This window comes from Anomaloglossus baeobatrachus, chromosome 6, assembly GCF_048569485.1.
Source record: "Anomaloglossus baeobatrachus isolate aAnoBae1 chromosome 6, aAnoBae1.hap1, whole genome shotgun sequence".
NCBI lineage: Eukaryota > Metazoa > Chordata > Amphibia > Anura > Aromobatidae > Anomaloglossus > Anomaloglossus baeobatrachus.
Window position 1 is genome coordinate 303,222,959 of NC_134358.1, and position 17,805 is coordinate 303,240,763.

The following is a 17,805-nucleotide window of genomic DNA, read 5'->3' on the forward strand; positions in this document are numbered from 1 at the left end:
CCAGCCTTCTCTAATCTTGTGCCAAAAATCAGCAACCATGGGTTCTTCTAAGCAGCTGCCTGGCATTCTGAAAATGAAAATGGTGGAGGCCCACAAAGCAGGAGAAGGCTATAAGATAGCAAAGCCTTTTCAAGCTGCACTTTCCTCAGTTTGAAATATAATTAAGAAATTGCACTTAACAGGAACAATGAAGGTCAAGATAAGGTCTGGAAGACCAAGCAAAATTTCTGTGAGAGCTGCTACTAGGATTGCTAGAGAGGCAAATCAAAACCTCCCCTAAACTGCAAAAGACCTTCAGAAAGATTTAGCAGACTCTGGAGTTGTGGTACATTGTTCTACTCTTCAGAGACACCTTAAAAAATATGGCCTTGGTGGAAGAGTTATCAGAAGAAAACCTCCCGTGTGTTCACCATAAAATTCACTGTTAGAAGTTTGCAAAAGAACATCTAAACAAGCTGATGCATTTTGGCAACAAGTCCTGTGGACCGGTAAGGTTAAAACAGTTCTCTTTGGTCACAAAGATCAAAAGGTATGTATGGAGAAAAAAGGGCACAGAATTTCAAGAAAAAAACATCTCGAGAACCATTAAGCATGGGCGTGGAATAACCATGCTTTGGGGTTGTGTTACAGCCAATGGCACAGGGAACATTTCAGGGGTAGAGGGAAGAATCGATTCAATGAAAATTTCAACAAATTCTTGATGCAAACACAACACCATCTGTAAAAACACTAAAGTTGAAAAGAGAATTGCTTCTACAAATGGATAATGATCCTAACTACACCTCAAAATCGTCAACAGACCACCTCAAAAAGCGCACACTGAAGGTTTTACAATGACAATCATAGTTCTCTCATCTGAACATTATTAAAAATCTGTGGCTAGACCTCAAAAGAGCAGAGCATGCAAGATGACCCAGGAATCTCACGGAACTGGAAGACTTTTCCAAGGAAGAATGGATGAAAATCACTCAAACAAGAATTGAAAAAGACTCTTGGCTGGCTACAAAAGCATTAACATACTGTCATAATTGCCAAAGAGGGTGCTGCTAGGTACTACATGCAGGGTGCCCAAACTTTTGTATTGTCCTTGTTAATTTAAAAATGTAAAAGATTAAATATGTTTTTTTTGCCTTAAACACAAAAGGAAATGTGTCATCTTTATCTTTCCACCTTTTAGAGATCATTTCAACTTGCTTAACTGGTCACAATAACAATTATTTTCACCAGGGGAGATCAAATTTTTGTATATATTCACACACATGCAATTAAAAGGGAACCTGTCACCTAGAATATGCGTTCTGACCTATCAGCCGACGCATGTGTGCCCTAATTACACCTTCCTACCCATCCCTGTGCTGTAAAATTGTATAATATGAAAGTAATAAAAAACGTTTTATTACCTTCATATTTCGTATGTAAATAGCAGGGAATGTGGTCACAGGGGCGGCGCCTTGCCCTATGGAAGTCTGCATATTTCTGTGGTATCACTGCCCTGTGGGCGTGATAACATGGAGCGACGTCCCCGTCACTCATTCTATCCTGCGCGCATTTACACTTACTATTGCGGCAGGATTCTCTTCCGGGTTCTCCTTGTCAGTTTCAGACGTGCACTGCGCATGCGCAGTGCACGTCTGCAGCCGGCAATTGAACACCCGGAAATGAAGCCTGCTGCAATGCGTGCAGGATAGAATGAGCGTCGGGGACATCCCTCCATGGTATCACGCCCACAGGGGCGTGATACCACGGAAAGTATGGAGTCGTCCATAGGGCAAGGCGCCGCCCCTGTGACCACATTCCCTGTTATTTACATACGAAATATGAAGGTAATAAAACATTTTTTATTACTTTCATATTATACAATTTTACAGCACAGGGTGGGTAGGGAGGTGTAATTAGGGCACACATGCATCTGCTGATAGGTCAGAATGCATATTCTAGGTGACAGGTTCCCTTTAAGCACGTGAAAAACTACTGCAGGTATAGAGGCCAAGGCTTCATGTGATTAGCTCTGTTAGCAGTTTAGTTTCTTTCTGGAGTATGATTCAGTACAAACTTGCTCCCTCCCCCCTCTTCATAGACTGTGAAGCATCATGATGCAAAATATTTAGTTAGCTGTAGCCCAAGAAAACCCTATGAAGTCAGGTGTACACATCCCGGCTTCAGAGAGGTCTAGTGGCCTAGTGCACATGACCAGAAGTGTTGGGCTTCTGATCATGCGCACGGAGCCTGAACCCGGCGTCTGAGGCGGTGACAATGGACACAGGTAACTTCAGCTTCAGTATGTGTGAGATGGAAGGTCCTGTTCTTGTAACTGAGGAACAAACAGATATTACTACAGAAGCACAGCAAAATTATCCTTTAGAATTTGATGATCTTGTTGAAGCTGCTTCATCTCTCTCCTATTCATCACATGGTCTGTGTGATGCACACACTGCAGTCGGCAATAAGAGATAGTCTGCAAGAGGGACATGCTGGAAATCTGATTGGCAAAGTGAGGAAATTGGTTATTGCTGCTAGAACTCCAAAAATTAATGCTATCTTGAAGAGACGTGCTGGGAAAGGGGCAATTGTAGGTTCAAGACACTCGATGGGCCAGTACCCATTTAAGATTGAGCTGAAACCCTTTCTTGTACACATGGCCAACTCTCAAGTAATGGTAAATGAAGATCAATGGACACAGGTTGCTGACTTGAAAGAATTGCTTCATCACCCATTTACAGTGATATTACAAGCTGAGGATTTAACTCCTTGCATTTCATAAAGGAGTGGAAGAACTTGCTGTTTTGCCTGTCTCAAGGGAGAGGTTTAATCATAAATGGCATTGCTGTTTCAATGAAACTGAGAGAAAACACTGCTATTAGAAAATAAAATTCTTCTGGCAGCTGTTTGTAACGCCTGCCTGGATCCACAGACTCAGATGGGATGTAATGGACAGGCTGGAGGGAAGCCACTCACCAAGCAGGACCCCCAGAACCCTGAAACCCTTTAACCCCTATACAGGGATTTGGAATTACACAGGGCCCTGGAGATCACTACCTGTGGAAGGCTGCAGTCCCATGAGAGTAGTCATCAGGCAGGGTCAAAATCGGCAGGCAAGGACGTAATCAGAAAACGTAGCAAGAGATCAAATCCGGATCGGGCAGCGAGGTACAAAAACAGCAGGCAGTGGGTAGTCAGAAAACATGCAGAAGTCAGAACACCAGAATCACAAAACAGAATAGGGCGGACCAGGAGCCAGGAAATCAGAACTATCTCTGGCAGAGGTCAGCAGACAGGAGGGGAAATAAGAAGGGTGTGGTGTCTTCCCACTAGCTGTAGCTGAATGACGGCAACTTCAGCTGGAAGACACACACCACCTATAGTCAGCCAGTGGTACTGCAGATCCCAAGATAACCCAGCCTAGTGGATGATCGGAGCCTGCACCCACCGATGCCGCTGGCATCGACTTCTCTCCCATCACCAGCACCATCCACGGTAGGAACACGGCGTCGCCTGGCGATTGGAGTAGAAGTCGCTGGAGCAGACTCCAGTGGTGATGTAACACTGTTTATGTGGACTCAAGTCATTGTATATTGCTGGATGATCACCAGCTTACTAAAGGAAAAGAAGATTTGACAGAAGTAGCGGTTAGGGTGAGTGGCTACATGTCAAGTTGGGGTCTGCAAGTGCTACTGCTCCATATCTTCAGCCTTATCAAAAAAGAGGAATTTAATTTTGAAAAGTATTTGGATGACATGGAGCAGGCAAAGCATTGCTGCCGGCAAAAAGATTTCACTCCTATAGCATATTGACCATATTTCAGCAAAATGTTTCACTTGCTCCCAAAGAAGTAGAAGAGTTCAACCATTCATCAAACCAAGGAAATTCCTTTATACCTTGAGATTGTTAGACATGTTGCCCATGTGGTTACTGCTTTGTCACTGTAGCTCTGGCATCCCTGCGCTCCCTACTCTCTTCCTCGCGCAAGGACACACGCTACTCATTGCCATGGCCAGCTCTCATGTGTCCCGGTGTCTCCTTACTCCTCCAAGTGCACGCTCACTGCTTCCTCCTCTCGGGGCCTGTGCGGTGCATTATCAAAGTGGTTAGTTAGCTACATGAGTATCAGACAGTACTCGTTACAAGTATCGCGAATCCGAGTATTTTGAAGCTCGCTCAACATTAGTCACTAGGTTTTTGCTATATAATCTGAGTGTAACAATGTATATACAGAGATTTTGATTCTAGCAATTTGTCAATTACTCAGCTGCTTAGAGTAGTTTTTTCAAAATTACTGTTTCATCAGCAGAACATTATCATCAGAGGGCTAGTAAACCTAATGCCATGTAGCCCGATACATTCATGAACTCTGTATAACCACGCCCCAACTACCAAATACCAGGCAGATATGCATTTATTCACAGTGTATACAGAGAGTTGCCAATCAATCAGTCATGTGAGCAGGGCTATACAGAGCTCAGCATTCAAAGAACTACAACAGATAAAAGAGTGATGTTATCTAAATTGTAGGAAGCAGCCCAGTAAGTGATATATCACTAGAATCAGGGTGTCTTACCCAACATCATGCTTTTCTCAAATGGGGTAGCCAAGACCTGGTAACAAATTCCCTTTGAGGGGTTAACAGCAGTGGGTGGAGATCAGATGTTGGTAGTGTAACATAGTCAGTGTCTGCTGGGACTGATGCAAACTCAGCTCCTGAGCCTGCGACAAAAATCGTGACTGACATTGGATGTATCAGTACATCCAATGTTGGGAGCAGGTAAAATACGTAGTTACTTACCAGTAATGTGTTTTTCAGAACCCATGACAGCACCATGGAGAGAGGGGATCCACCTTTCAAGGACAGAGCAGTAACTCTCCCACGCATCAGTTGTATTACAGAGCATGAGAGGACCTCCAGGTAGACATTGTACGCTTATACCTTCAAACACTCTAAATAACTATATTTGTGCCCTGTAGTATTGTGCCCATCCTTGTGCCCTGTAGTATTTTGCCAATTCTTGTTCCCTGTAATATTATGCTCATTCTTGTAGTATTGTGCCCATCCTTGTGTCCTGTATTATTGTACCCATCCTTGTGCCCTATAGTATTGTGCTCATCCTTGTAGTATTGTTCCCATCCTTGTCTCCTGTAGTAATGTGCCCATCTTTGTGCCCTGTAGTAGTATGCCCATCCTTGTGCCCTGTAGTATTGTGCCCATCCTTGTGCCCTGTAGCATTGTGCCCTGTAGAATTGTGCCCATCCTTGTGCCCTGTAGAATTGTGCCCATCCTTGTACCCAATAGTATATTGTACCCATCCTTGTGCCGTGCCGGCGCCTACCCCCGGCATAGGGCCGCGATTGAAACGGGGTCTGCGGGACGCAACAAGCAGCCTCAGTGGTCGCATGCAACCCGCGGGCCACGTGTTTGAGACCTCTGGTCTACGATCTGAGTAAACGGAGGATTTACTGATAGGGCATGAATATCACTTACCCTCAGGGCTGATGTTAAGGCTGCTAGAAGAATGATCTTAAGTGTGAGCAGGTTAAATGATATAGCCATAATAGGTTCGAAGGGAGGCTCAGTTAGGGCTGCGAACACCAGATTCAAATGCCACGGAGGCAGCATTACTCAGGCTTTAATGAACTGGGACACCCAGCAGTTTTGTGCCAGGTTATAGTTCTAGAGGGCTCCCAACGATGAAACCTGGACCTTTAAAGTGTTGGTAGAGTATCCTAAATCTAACCATTTCTGCAAGAATTCTAAGATAGAACTGACAGGAACCCCGTCACTCGGCTTAGCGCCTGAGGTGGATGAGAATTTTCTCCAAGCCCTGGCATAAATATTTATGGTGACCAGCTTTCTACTCCGGAGCAAGGTGGCAATCAGATTAAGGGAAAAGCCCTTCATCTGCGGCCAACCTCCCTGAATCAGAAGGTCCTGCAAATGAGCTCCCCAGCCACTGGGACTTGTGTCTGTAGTAACTATTTTTAAGATTGGATTTAACCAGGCTACTCCCCTTGTTAGATTCTCTATATTTTGCCACCAAAGCAGGGACTGAATTGTTAACAGACTAAAGGCCCCGTTACATGCAGCAACGTATCTAACGATATATTGCCGTGGTCACGGATTCCGTGATGCACATCCGGCATAGTTAGCGACATCGTTGCATGTTACAGCAAGGAACGACCATTAACGATGGAAAATACTCACCTTATCGTCCATCATTGACATGTCGTTCCTTTTTAAAAAATCGTTGATTGTGCAGGATGGAGGTTGTTCGTAGTTCCCGAGGCAGCACACATCACTACGTGTGACACCAAGGGAACGACGAACTACAGCTTACCTGCGGCCACCGGCAGCTTAGTGACGCCACACGAACCGCCCCCTTAGAAAGGAGGCGGTTCGCCGGTAACAGCGACGTTGCTAGGCAGGTAAGTCCCGTGTGACGGCTCCAAACGATTTTGTGCACCACGGGCAGCGATTTGCCCGTGACGCACAAACGACGAGTGCGGGTGCTTTCGCTAGCGATATCGCTGCGTGCAACACCTCCTTTAATGTTATTTTCTCCATCAAACAACCCTTCCGTGCTACCTTGCTCCTTAGAATATTCCATTGCAGGGTGGATTTGATTTAAATCTAACTGATTTAAATCACGATTTAAATCACTAGTCAGTAAGGCTTGATTTAAATCAAAGTTTCTACCTAAACTAGTTCTTGCTACTTTAACATGCAAGTAGATGAAGATTTTTAGAATCACTTTTTTTATTACCTTTTTCTCCCCAGTTTAATGGGTTAATCATTCATATTTGGACACCACTGTTCTGTTGTACTTAGGAAGGAGAAAAATAATCCTGACCTTAATAACAATTTAAATAGATTTATTCAACTGAAACAATAACAACATTACAGCATAAGTTATTTGCTTAAACAAACAACCATGTTTGTTAACTAATTTGGCTAAACAAAATATATATATATATTTTAAGAAACTTAGACTGTCAGCCCAGCCGACACATGAAAAACTTAAATACTACTGTCCCTGCTGTCCTCTGTAGCTCACTTGTCGTCATCTTCATCATCATCATCTTCTTTGTTCCTATTCATAATCTGGAAAAGAAAAACAAGCTTTCCTGCTTTATTGGGTCCCAACCGATTTCTCAATTTAGAATGAATGAGTCCAAAGGAAGAGAATATTCTTCCAACGCCTGTAGAAGAAGCTACTGCTGTTAAAAGTGAAATCATTACTTGAACAGTCTCTAAATCCAAGCACTTAAGTGACTTCCACCAGTTTACTGGTGTGACCTTCCTTAAAATATCTTCAGCAAACATATATTTCTTGAATGGTTCCCCCTTCGCTCTGAAGTTTATTATAGTTGGCATTAAAGATGGATGATTGCTGGATACCCATGTCATAGCTAACTCCTCTTCCTCAGCACTTAGGTTTTGACCCTGATATTGGATATTGATAATATTTGCCAAAAAATGAGCTGGAGTCAGTGCTTGTCCCATTCGTTTGTTTACTGCTTGTAAATTTAATTCTGTCCATGTGTAGTTCTGTTTTTAAGTGTTCACTCAGTTCCTTCCAAATTTCAACAGCATCCGCAATAAAACAGCTATTTTTCTGTATTTTGTTTAAAGCTTGAGAGATGGGTTTCAGGAAGCTCAGCATATGTTCAACATTTCTCTTAAGCCCAATGTTGAGGATTTTGGCCGTGACAGTGCCATCTATTTTATCTCGATTTTCTTCACAAAGTGTCATCAGAATAGGCCAGTTTTTGATATACTGCTCAAAACAGTCCACCACAGAGTTCCATCTAACATCTTGTGGGAGCGTTAGCTTGGTTCCACCCATCCTTTTCAGAGCTGCTGCAGCAAAATGATTATTACGGAAGTATTTAGCAATTTCAACAACATTAGCCTTTATTTCTGGAACACTTAAGTCTTTGGCCAAGAGGTGCAGCAAATGAGCACTGCAACCATATGTTATTAGCAGCTTTGTATTCCCTCCCTGCTCTTCTAAATCTCTTCTCATCTTGGATACGTTTGCAGCATTGTCAGTGACCAAACTGCGTACTAGACATTTGAATTTTTGTTCACATGTCGTTATAGCTTTTACTGCCACTTCTTGTAAGTATTCTGCTGTGTGTGCATTTCCTGACGTATCAGTTGTTTGTGCAAGGAAGACTTTACCTTCTTCTGTTGTTATACAAGCACATACAATAGGATCATTGTGGACATTACTCCACCCATCAATACTTAGGTTAACAATTTTACCCTCCAGAGCTGTTGCACATTGCTCCATTTCTCTGTCATACACTTGATCCAACAGTTTCCCTGCAACATCAGCTCTGCTGGGTGGACTGTATCCTGGTCTCAGTGACTGAACCATATTAATGAAATGTGGGTTCTCAGTCACACGGAAAGAAGAGTTCGTTGCATAAATAAACTGGGCAATTTTTTCATCAATCAACTCTTTTTCTAATCTGCTAGTTCTTATCACAAACCTATCTATGGTGGTTCCAGGAGGTAAAGGTTTTTTCTTCCTTTTGGGTGATGGTGATATGTGGCTGTGGGTGTCTGATGATGATGATGCTGCTAATGAAGCACTATCCTGGATGGATAACTCTGAAACTGTAGAACAGGATGATGGTGATCTTGGAGGTGGATAGTTTCCAGAATCCATGAATTCCCCTAAACAAAAAAAGTCAATGCTGTTATTTTATTGTTTATTATACAATTTCTGCTTATTGTACACAACACATCACTGCCCCCTGCCCCAAAATGAATATTGGTTTTTCTTCATAACTGTACCAAATGACAGTAACATGCAGTAATAATAAGAAATATAATTTTTCTCACACATGACAGTTCAGTCTTTAGAAATAGGATTCAATAAAAATGTTTACCAACCTGAAGATCCTGCCTGTTCAGAAGTGTTTCTTTGGTCATCTTCATCACCGCACTTCTCATGATGTTGCCTTATTCGCGCCACCAGGCCTTGCATCTCTTTGTTGCATCGTTTGCATTTTGCACGCATGCCTGCCTTACCGGTAGACGAAGGAGCTTCATTAAAATATTCCCAAACTGGGTCTCTTTTACGGCCTGCTGCTATTATAAGGAAAGAATGTAATAAACCTCAGATCGTACACACAAACAGATCCAGACTTGTCTGTCTGTGGCTATGCTGCAGTATTGTGCTCAAAGTTTCACTTTCATTTTCTTGTCTGCTTGCCCTTCCTCCTCCTCACACTTAGATTCACATTCTTCTTGTGTTGTGTAGATCTATTCCACTCCAAACAATCAGAAACATATTGTCTAACTTCTTGGACTTGGCACTGAAGGGGTTGATTCTATATTCATAGGTTTGTAGAACAATAGGATTAAGGTCTTTTTCTCAACTCTGTTCATGTTGTAATATTTTTGCCGTGAACAAGAGGCTGGGACCTCTGCGGAGTCAAATTCAGTTTTGAGAACTGCGTAAGTAAAGCGAGCGTCTGTGATAATATAGGAGAGAAACTGCCCACTAATCCTACAGAGACCTCTGGAAGAGCATGGCATTGTGAATGTTACACATATACAGCCTTTATTCTACTGAGTTAAACAACTCAGCTTTATCTCATGATGGAAGAACCTTTGGATGGTAAAATATTTTCCTCAAAAAGCAGTTTATTGAAAAAAATCCGATTTAAATCAAAAAAATCCGATTTTTTAAAAAAAAACACATTGATTTTTATCCACCCTGTTCCATTGCAATATTCAGGTATGTATCTGGGCCTAGAGCACCACTGGGATGCAAGTGGTCAAAGAACCGAGCAGAGAGAAAACTCTCCTGAGTGACATAACGGAAGACCTCATTGCTTTCCAGCCCTAATTGTGAATCCTCTCCATCTTGTCCTGTGGAAGTCGACATTCCTGAGTGTTTGAATCCAGTATGACACCCAAGAATACTTGGACCCTGCATGGTTCTAGCTTAAATTTTTTAGGTTCAACAACCAACCTAGGTCCTCCATGGTGGTGCAGACCTCTTGAATCTGATCCTCGCACTGACGAAATGAAGCCTCCACAGTCATGAAATCACCTAGATATGGGATTAGCAGTGTCTCTTTTTACCCGCAGGTGAGCCGTCACTTCAGCTATTAGTTTAGTAAACATACGAGAAGCTACTTACAATCCAAAGGGAAGAGCTCTGTACTGGAAGTGTCTAACTGTACCTTTTATATATACGGCCACCCTGAGGAATCTCTGGTATTATTCGTGTATGTGCACATGATAATAGGTGTCCTTCAAGTCCAGGACCGCCATATACCAATTTGGAAACAGCATCTTTATTGTGGACCTTACGGTCTCCATTTTCAAGGTCTCTGATTTTATGAAACCGTTCAGGCGCTTCAGGGTTACAATAGTCTTCATAGACCCGTTCGTGTTTTTTTTATTATTAAGACGAAAAGAGAATAATATCCCCTCCCCTGTTCCAGCACAGGAACCTCCAAAAGAACGGATTTCCCTACCAAGTCCAATACCTCCGCTTCCAAGACCTGTTGTTCTACCAGGGATACCAGAGGGGATGTTAAGACAAATCTCTGAGGGGGCAGGTTCTGAAATTCCAGCCTTAGGCTGGATTATACCACTGCGAGGATCCACCTGCACACTGAAATCTTTTCCCAGGTAGGAAGGAATAGGGAGAGCCTTCCCCCTACCTGGGGATACCAGTCATTGGAAGTATTTATTACCCTTCTGGGAGGGGTCTTTGAACATAAAGCCCTGGTCTCTTTTCCCCCCGATCCATTTTTCATCTGTCTTTGTCCCATATGGTTCCTCTCCACTTCCAAAAGGACCTCCTGTATGATGGAAATTACAAGTCTGGAAATCCTTTTTTCTTGTCTTCAGCCTTCTTCAAGATGTCGTCTAACACTCGTCCGAGCAAGAATTCACCCTTACATGTAAGGTACACATCTTTGACGTAGCCTGCATATCTCCAGGCTAGCACTTTAGCCAAAGAGCCCTCTGAGCTGCATTGAATAAAGGTGCAGATCTTGCCGATAACCTTGCCCTTTTACAAAGTGAACTATCATAGAGGTCACTTACCATAAAGGATATTTTTAAGGGTACTGGATAAGGAGGAGGAATTGGGTTGGCTGACGAGTCTCCTTTGGAGGCTGTGGAATCTGCATTTCTCTTCGGATCCGCTTTACTGGATTCGTGGGTCTGTTGTCTGGTGCCGCTGCTACTCCTCACGCTCCACTTGCCACCAGAGCGGCTGTTCGTCTTAGTGCGGTGCCCCTGCTTCTGTCAGGGCTTCTGCTGGTGCCATAGTTCCAGCAGTCTTTGCCACTGCTGCTGCTGGACCACCTGCTGCTCTACATTCTCGATCCTGCTAGAGGGAAGAAAGGGCTGGAGCCAAGAACACTCCACTGGTGGTCAGCCCGCACTTTTAAACAAGTGCAGGATCTGCCAGGTACAGCCCGTCCGCATGCCTACTCCGGCCCTACCCGTAAGTGTACCGCACTTCCGGACATGCGCACTGTGGAAGTGCATCAGCCAACACACCACCTGGAAGGTGCTGCGGCTCACGCCCGCACGTGCAGTGAAAGCCCCCTGGGCCCACCACTACGCTTCCAGGACCACTCGCTCCAGCCATGGCAGGGCCCTTCCGCTGCCCATCTCGACAAGCAAGGCCTGTGAGGACTCCTGGTAAGTACCTCTTCTTCAGAGGTTTCACCTCCAAGGACAGGAAAGCAACTCATGCCTGGGAGAGTTACCACTCTTTTATTCAATAGGTTTCCTGTCCTTGAAGGGTGGACCCCTTCTCTCCGTGATGCTGTCAAGGGTGATAGAAAAAAAATGGTTGTCAGACTACCGCATACTGATAACCTATTCATGGAATAGGTCATTCAAATAAGATCAAAGAGGCGGAAGGCATTTCTCGGGCGCCAGATGTAACAAGCTTCTTTGAACAGACCTGAAATACACAGCTCCAATACAGGTGTACAGTCATGGCCAAAAGTTTTGAGAATGACACCAAATTTTTTTTACATGATCTGTTGCCCTCTGGTTTTTAATTGTGTTTGTCTGATGTTTATGTATGTGATGTAAATATAATTGCAATCATATTATGAGTACCAAAAGGTTATATTGACAGTTAGAATGATTTAATGCAGCAAGTCAATATTTGCAGTGTTGTCCCTTCTTCTTCAGGACCTCTGCAATTCTCCCTGGCATGCTCTCAATCAACTTCTGGACCAAATCCTGACTGATAGCTGTCCATTCTTGCATAAGCAAGGCTTGCATTTTGCCAGAATTTGTTGGTTTTTGTTTGTCAACCCGTCTCTTGATGATTGCCCACAAGCTCTCAATGGGATTAAGATCTGGTGAGTTTCCAGGCCATGGACCCAAAATCTTTATGTTTTGTTCCATGAGCCATTTAGTGATCACCTTTGCTTTATGGCAAGGTGCTCCGTCATACTGGAAAAGGCATTGTTGGGCACCAAACTGCTCTTGGACAGTTGGGAGAAGTTGCTCTTGGAGGACATTCTGGTACCATTCTTTATTCATGGCTGTGTTTTTAGGCAAGACTGTGAGTGAGCAGATTCCCTTGGCTGAGAAGCAACCCCACACATGAATCGTTTCAGAATGCTTAACAGTTGGCATGAGACAAGACTGGTGGTAGCGCTCACCTCTTCTTCTCCTAATAAGCTGTTTTCCAGATGTCCCAAACAATCGAAAAGGGGATTCATCTGAGAAAATGACTTTACCCCAGTCCTCAGCAGTCCACTCCCTGTACCTTTTGCAGAATATTAGTCGGTCACTGATGTTTTTTCTGGAGAGAAGTGGCTTCTTTGCTGCCCTCCTTGAAACCAGGCCTTGCTCAAAAGAGTCTCCGCCTCACAGTGCGTGCAGAAGCACTCACACCAGCCTTCTGCCATTGCTGAGTTAGCTCGGCACTGCTGGTAGTCCAATCCCGCAGCTGAAACAGTTTTAAGATACGGTCCTGGCATTTCCTGGTCCTTCTTGGGCGCCCTGGAGCCTTTTTGGCAACAATGGAAGCTCTCTCCTTGAAGTTCTTGATGATGCGATAGATTGTTGACTGAGGTGCAATCTTTGTAGCTGCGATACTCTTCCCTGTTAGGCCATTTTTGTGCAGAGCAATGATGGCTGCACGTGTTTCTTTAGAGATAACCATGGTTAACTGAAGAGAAACAATGATACAAAGCACCAGCCTCCTTTTAAAGTGTCCAGTGGTGTCATTCTTACTTAATCATGACTGATTGATCGCCAGCCCTGTCCTCATCAACACCCACACCTGTGTTAATGGAACAATCACTAAAACAATGTTAGCTGCTCCTTTTAAGGCAGGAATGCAATGCTGTTGAAATGTGTTTTAGGGGTTAAAGTTCATTTTCTTAGCCAATATTGACTTTGCAAGTAATTGCTGTTAAGCTGATCACTCTTTATGACATTCTGGAGTATATGCAAATTGCCATTAGAAAAACTTAAGCAGTAGACTTTGTAAAAATTAATATTTGTAGCATTCTCAAAACTTTTGGCCATGACTGTAGTGGCTGCTGCTGAGTACTGCAAAAAAGCTCCAATTCAAAAAAGCACGAAAAATTGGCAGCTTTATTTGTTTCCATGCCAGTCTTCGCCAGCTTTGACAAAATAGGGGGATTCAGGATGAGTTGAAGCACGCTCGGCATATTCTCCAAAATTTACACCACTTTTCTGACTGGAGTAACATTTCTGGCAATAGTACCCAGCACTTGTAAGTGTATGTCTAGGGCCACTTTCAAACGTTGAGAATTTGGTGAGTTTTTTTGCCTCAGTATTTGTAAGGCTAAAAGATGCTTTAAACACAACGATATCGCTAGCGATCTCGTTAGCGATGTGACACGCCAGATCATAGATACGATGTGCAGAGATTGCACATAGGTCGTTTTGTGACCGGCGCAACAAAAACGACCTATGTGCAATCTCGGCACATCATATCTACGATCTGGAGTGTCACATCGCTAACGAGATCGCTAGCGATATCGTTGTGTGTAAAGCAGTCTAGTTTCACACTTGCGTTTTTTTCGTTCAGTCACAATCCGCCGTTTTGGAAAACAGCGGAATCCGTTAACGGACTCCGCTGCTTCCCATAGACTTGAGTGGACGACGGATTGCGACTGATGGACCTGCGTTGCTTCCGCTGGCCGACGCTGCGTTGCTTCCGCCGGGCGGAAGGAACGCAGCATGTAACGTTTTTTCGTGCGTTAAAATGACGCAGACCGGCGGATTCCGTCAGCGTCCGTTGTTTTTATAATGGATGCCAATGGTGACGGATTCCGTTAGAATCCAACATTTGACGGATTCAGTTAACGCATCCGTCTTTACACAACTGCGCATGCCCAGATGTGTAAAGTCAATAAAAAAACTAACAGATTGCATTCTTTTGTACGATCCATTGCATCCGTTGTGCCACTATATGCAACGCATACGTCAAACAACGCAATGCAACGGATGCCGTTCAACGCAAGTGTGAAACTAGCCTAAGTTCACACTTCTGCTGTTTTCCATCAGTCACAATCTGTCGTTTTGAGAAACAACTGGATCCTGCAGAGCTTCAGTTTTTTCCCCATAGACTTGTATTAACGACGGATTGTGACTGATGGCCTTGCGTTGCATCCGCTATGCAACTGATCAGTCGTGAAATGACTAACAGTCGGGCGGAAGCAACGCAGAATGTAACGTTTTTTGGAGCGGCAAAAAAAAAAAAAAAAAATGCACTGCGCAGGATTCCGTAGGCATTTATCATGGTTATAATGGAAGCCTAAGGGCGCTGGAAAACGTTAAATGACTGATTCCAGCGACGAGTCTTTTTAGCAACAGAGCATGCTCAGAAGTGGAAAATCCTTTCTAGTTAGTACAAAATGCTCTCTCTGTCTGTCTCTCTGTCGGTCTGTCCCTCCCTCATACTCACCGATCACCAGCTTTGAAGAATTTTCTTTTAAAACTATAACTACAAGCATGTTTGTGAGAGCTCAGCTTTAAAGGGGTAAAGATAATTTTAATTAATAGATTTTCAAATACTAATAAAAATCAGTTCCACAATTGAATGTGTTTTAAAATAATGTTCTTGTGCTCAGATAATCTTATATATGTGCACCTGCTGTGTACTGTGTAATGGCCGTGTCTGACCGTACAGGGACATGGTCTGATCATACCACATCTACTCGGCAAGGAAGGATGCAAAAGAGTGGAAAGACATTACAGCCTGGGACCATAGCTGATTCTTTCTGTGAGGTAAAATATTTCCCCGTCTGTTTTTAAAAAATGTTTTAACACAAAGAAAAAATAATTTGCGATCTAATGCTATAATGTTTGTATAATTTTTTACTTCCTCACTGGCCCAGCAAATGTAGTATGATCAGACCATGTCCCTGTACAGTCAGACACGGCAATAACACACTAAATAGTAGAGACACAAATGCAGTATGTCATAAGTGTGATTTTTGTAAATATTTTATAAAATCTTTTCATGGGACACCACTGAAGATATGACGCTTTGGTACAATGTAAAGTAGTCAGTTGTATAACATTGTACATTTTGTGCCCTCTAAATAACTCAAACACACAGCCATTAATGTCTACACAGCTAGCAACAAAAGTGAGTATATCCATAAGTGAAAATGGCCACATTGGGCCCAAAGTGTCAATATGTTGTGTGGCCACTAATATTTTCAAGCACTGCCTCTTAAGCATGGAGTTCACTAGAAGTTCACAGGAATCCTCTTCCGCTCCTCCATGGTAACATCACAGCCCTTGCACTCCTCCAACATCTGTTTGAGGATGCTCCACAGGTGCCCAATAGAATTTCGGTCTGGAGATATACTTGGTTGTCCAGAAGCTGTAGGCCATGTGCGCACGTGTGCGCTATGCACCGCACCGAAAATGTGCGCTTCAGAGCGCAGCTGAAAAGCTGCGTTCTGACGCGCATGGTGCCGGCAGATTCGTGCGCTCTGCATGCTGCCTCTCCCTATAGACAGCATGCAGAACGCACAAAAGAAGTAACATGTCACTTCTTAGAACGCAGCAATTCGGCAAGCAGCCGAATCGCTGCGTTCTAACATGCCACGTGCGCACGGCCCTGATTGTGCAGGGGACGCAGGACGCATGCAGTTACGCTGCGGTGCAGAACGCAGCGTAACTGCATGTAATACGCACACGTGCGCACATACCCTCACCCTCAGTTTGTTTAGTAAACCAGTGGTTTTCTTGGAAGTGGTTTTGGGGTTATGTTAGAATTCTGCTCTGCAGCCCAGTTTCCAAAGGGAGGAGATCATGATCTGCTTCAGTATGTCACAGTACATGCTGGCGTTCATGGTTCCCTCAATGAACTATAGTTCGCCACAGCTGGCAGTACTCATGCAGCCCCAAACCATAACACTTCCACCACCATGCTGGACTGTGGGCAAGACACACGTTTCTTTGTACTCTTCATCTGGTTCCGCCACACACACTTGACACCATCTGAACCAAATAAGTTTATTTTGGTCACATCAGACCACAGGACATACTTCCAGTAATCCATGTCCTTAGTCTGCTTGTCTTCAGCAAACAGTTTGTGAGCTTTCTTGTGTATAATCTTTAGAAGAGGCTTTCTTCTGTGACGACAGCCATTCAGACCAATTTGATGCATTGTGCGGCATACGGTCTGAGAACTGAAAGCACAACCTCTGGATATGACTGACATACACTCTACTCCTTTGGTTGACCATGGCTAGGTCTGTTTTAAGTGGAGCCTGTCTTGTTAAACCAGTTTATGGTATTGGCCACCGTGCTGTAGCTCAGTTTTAGGGTGTTCGCAATCTTCTTATAGCCTAGGCCAGCTTTATGTAGAACAACAGTTCTTTTTTTCAGATCTCCAGAGAATAATTTGTCATAAGGTGCCTTGTTGAATTTCCAGACAAGTAGGAGAGAACGCGTTAGGCAACAGTATTGGATACATGGGAAGCAAGAGGAGACAGTCTTCAATAAGATGGCATCGGAGATCGTACTGTGAGCTGGCGCCGACTCCGATACCATCTTTGTGAAGAGTTGATGAAATAATTACCAAAGCTACTGCGCACGCACTGGACATAAATGAAATGGTGGTGGTGCCAGGGGGAAATGGCCAGGCAAACATAAAGGGGAGGAATAAGAAAGCAAGAACTAACCCATATAGGCACACGCCAATGCACACGCCAATCAAACAAGGAGTGCAATTCTTGTAGTCTAATTAGATATTTTGAAGCAATCAAGCATCCAATCTCTTGGCTAAAGGTATGACTGCATTCAGTTTCCCAACAGCAATGTGGCACCAGGTTTCCTTTATATAGCAAAATCCTGTTGGTTGGTTCCCTTTAACCAAGTCTTAAAGGGGTTGTCCAGTCTAAAATGATAAGTCTGCAGTCACTCGATGTGGTATCCCTACAACATCACACCCCCCCACAATCCCACCACAGGAGTCCTACCAGGTTGTATACTCCCCTCTCTGCACTCTAAACTAGAGTAGAAGTTCTCAACTTTTCTGACTTTAAGAGCCACATTCAGCTCTGAGGGTCGTGAGTAGAGTTGAGCGCTGTTCGCGGTTCGAGGTTCTCCAGTTCGCGGCTCGAGTGATTTTGGGGGCTGTTCTAGATCTAACTAGAACTCGAGCTTTTTGCTAAAGCTCGATAGTTCTAGATGCGTTCGAGAACGGTTCTAGCAGCAAAAAGACAAGCTAATTACTAGCTGGCTTTCCGCTGTAATAGTGTAAGTCACTCTGACTCACACTATTATGAAATTTCAGCGTATAGTGTGTGGGA

At 43.8% G+C, this 17,805-nt stretch overlaps 1 protein-coding gene and 1 long non-coding RNA gene across 2 annotated transcripts in view; both read right to left on the reverse strand.

Moving 5' to 3' along the window:
- Positions 1–17,805, reverse strand: part of LOC142243225 (uncharacterized) — a 102,521-nt gene that overhangs the window by 67,839 nt on the left and 16,877 nt on the right. The window lies entirely within an intron of this gene.
- LOC142243227 (uncharacterized) overlaps positions 3,886–17,805 on the reverse strand; it is a 30,772-nt gene continuing 16,852 nt past the window's right edge. The window contains exon 3 of the long non-coding RNA XR_012724317.1: positions 3,886–4,061. This is a non-coding gene — a long non-coding RNA (uncharacterized LOC142243227). The remainder of the gene's footprint in view (positions 4,062–17,805) is intronic.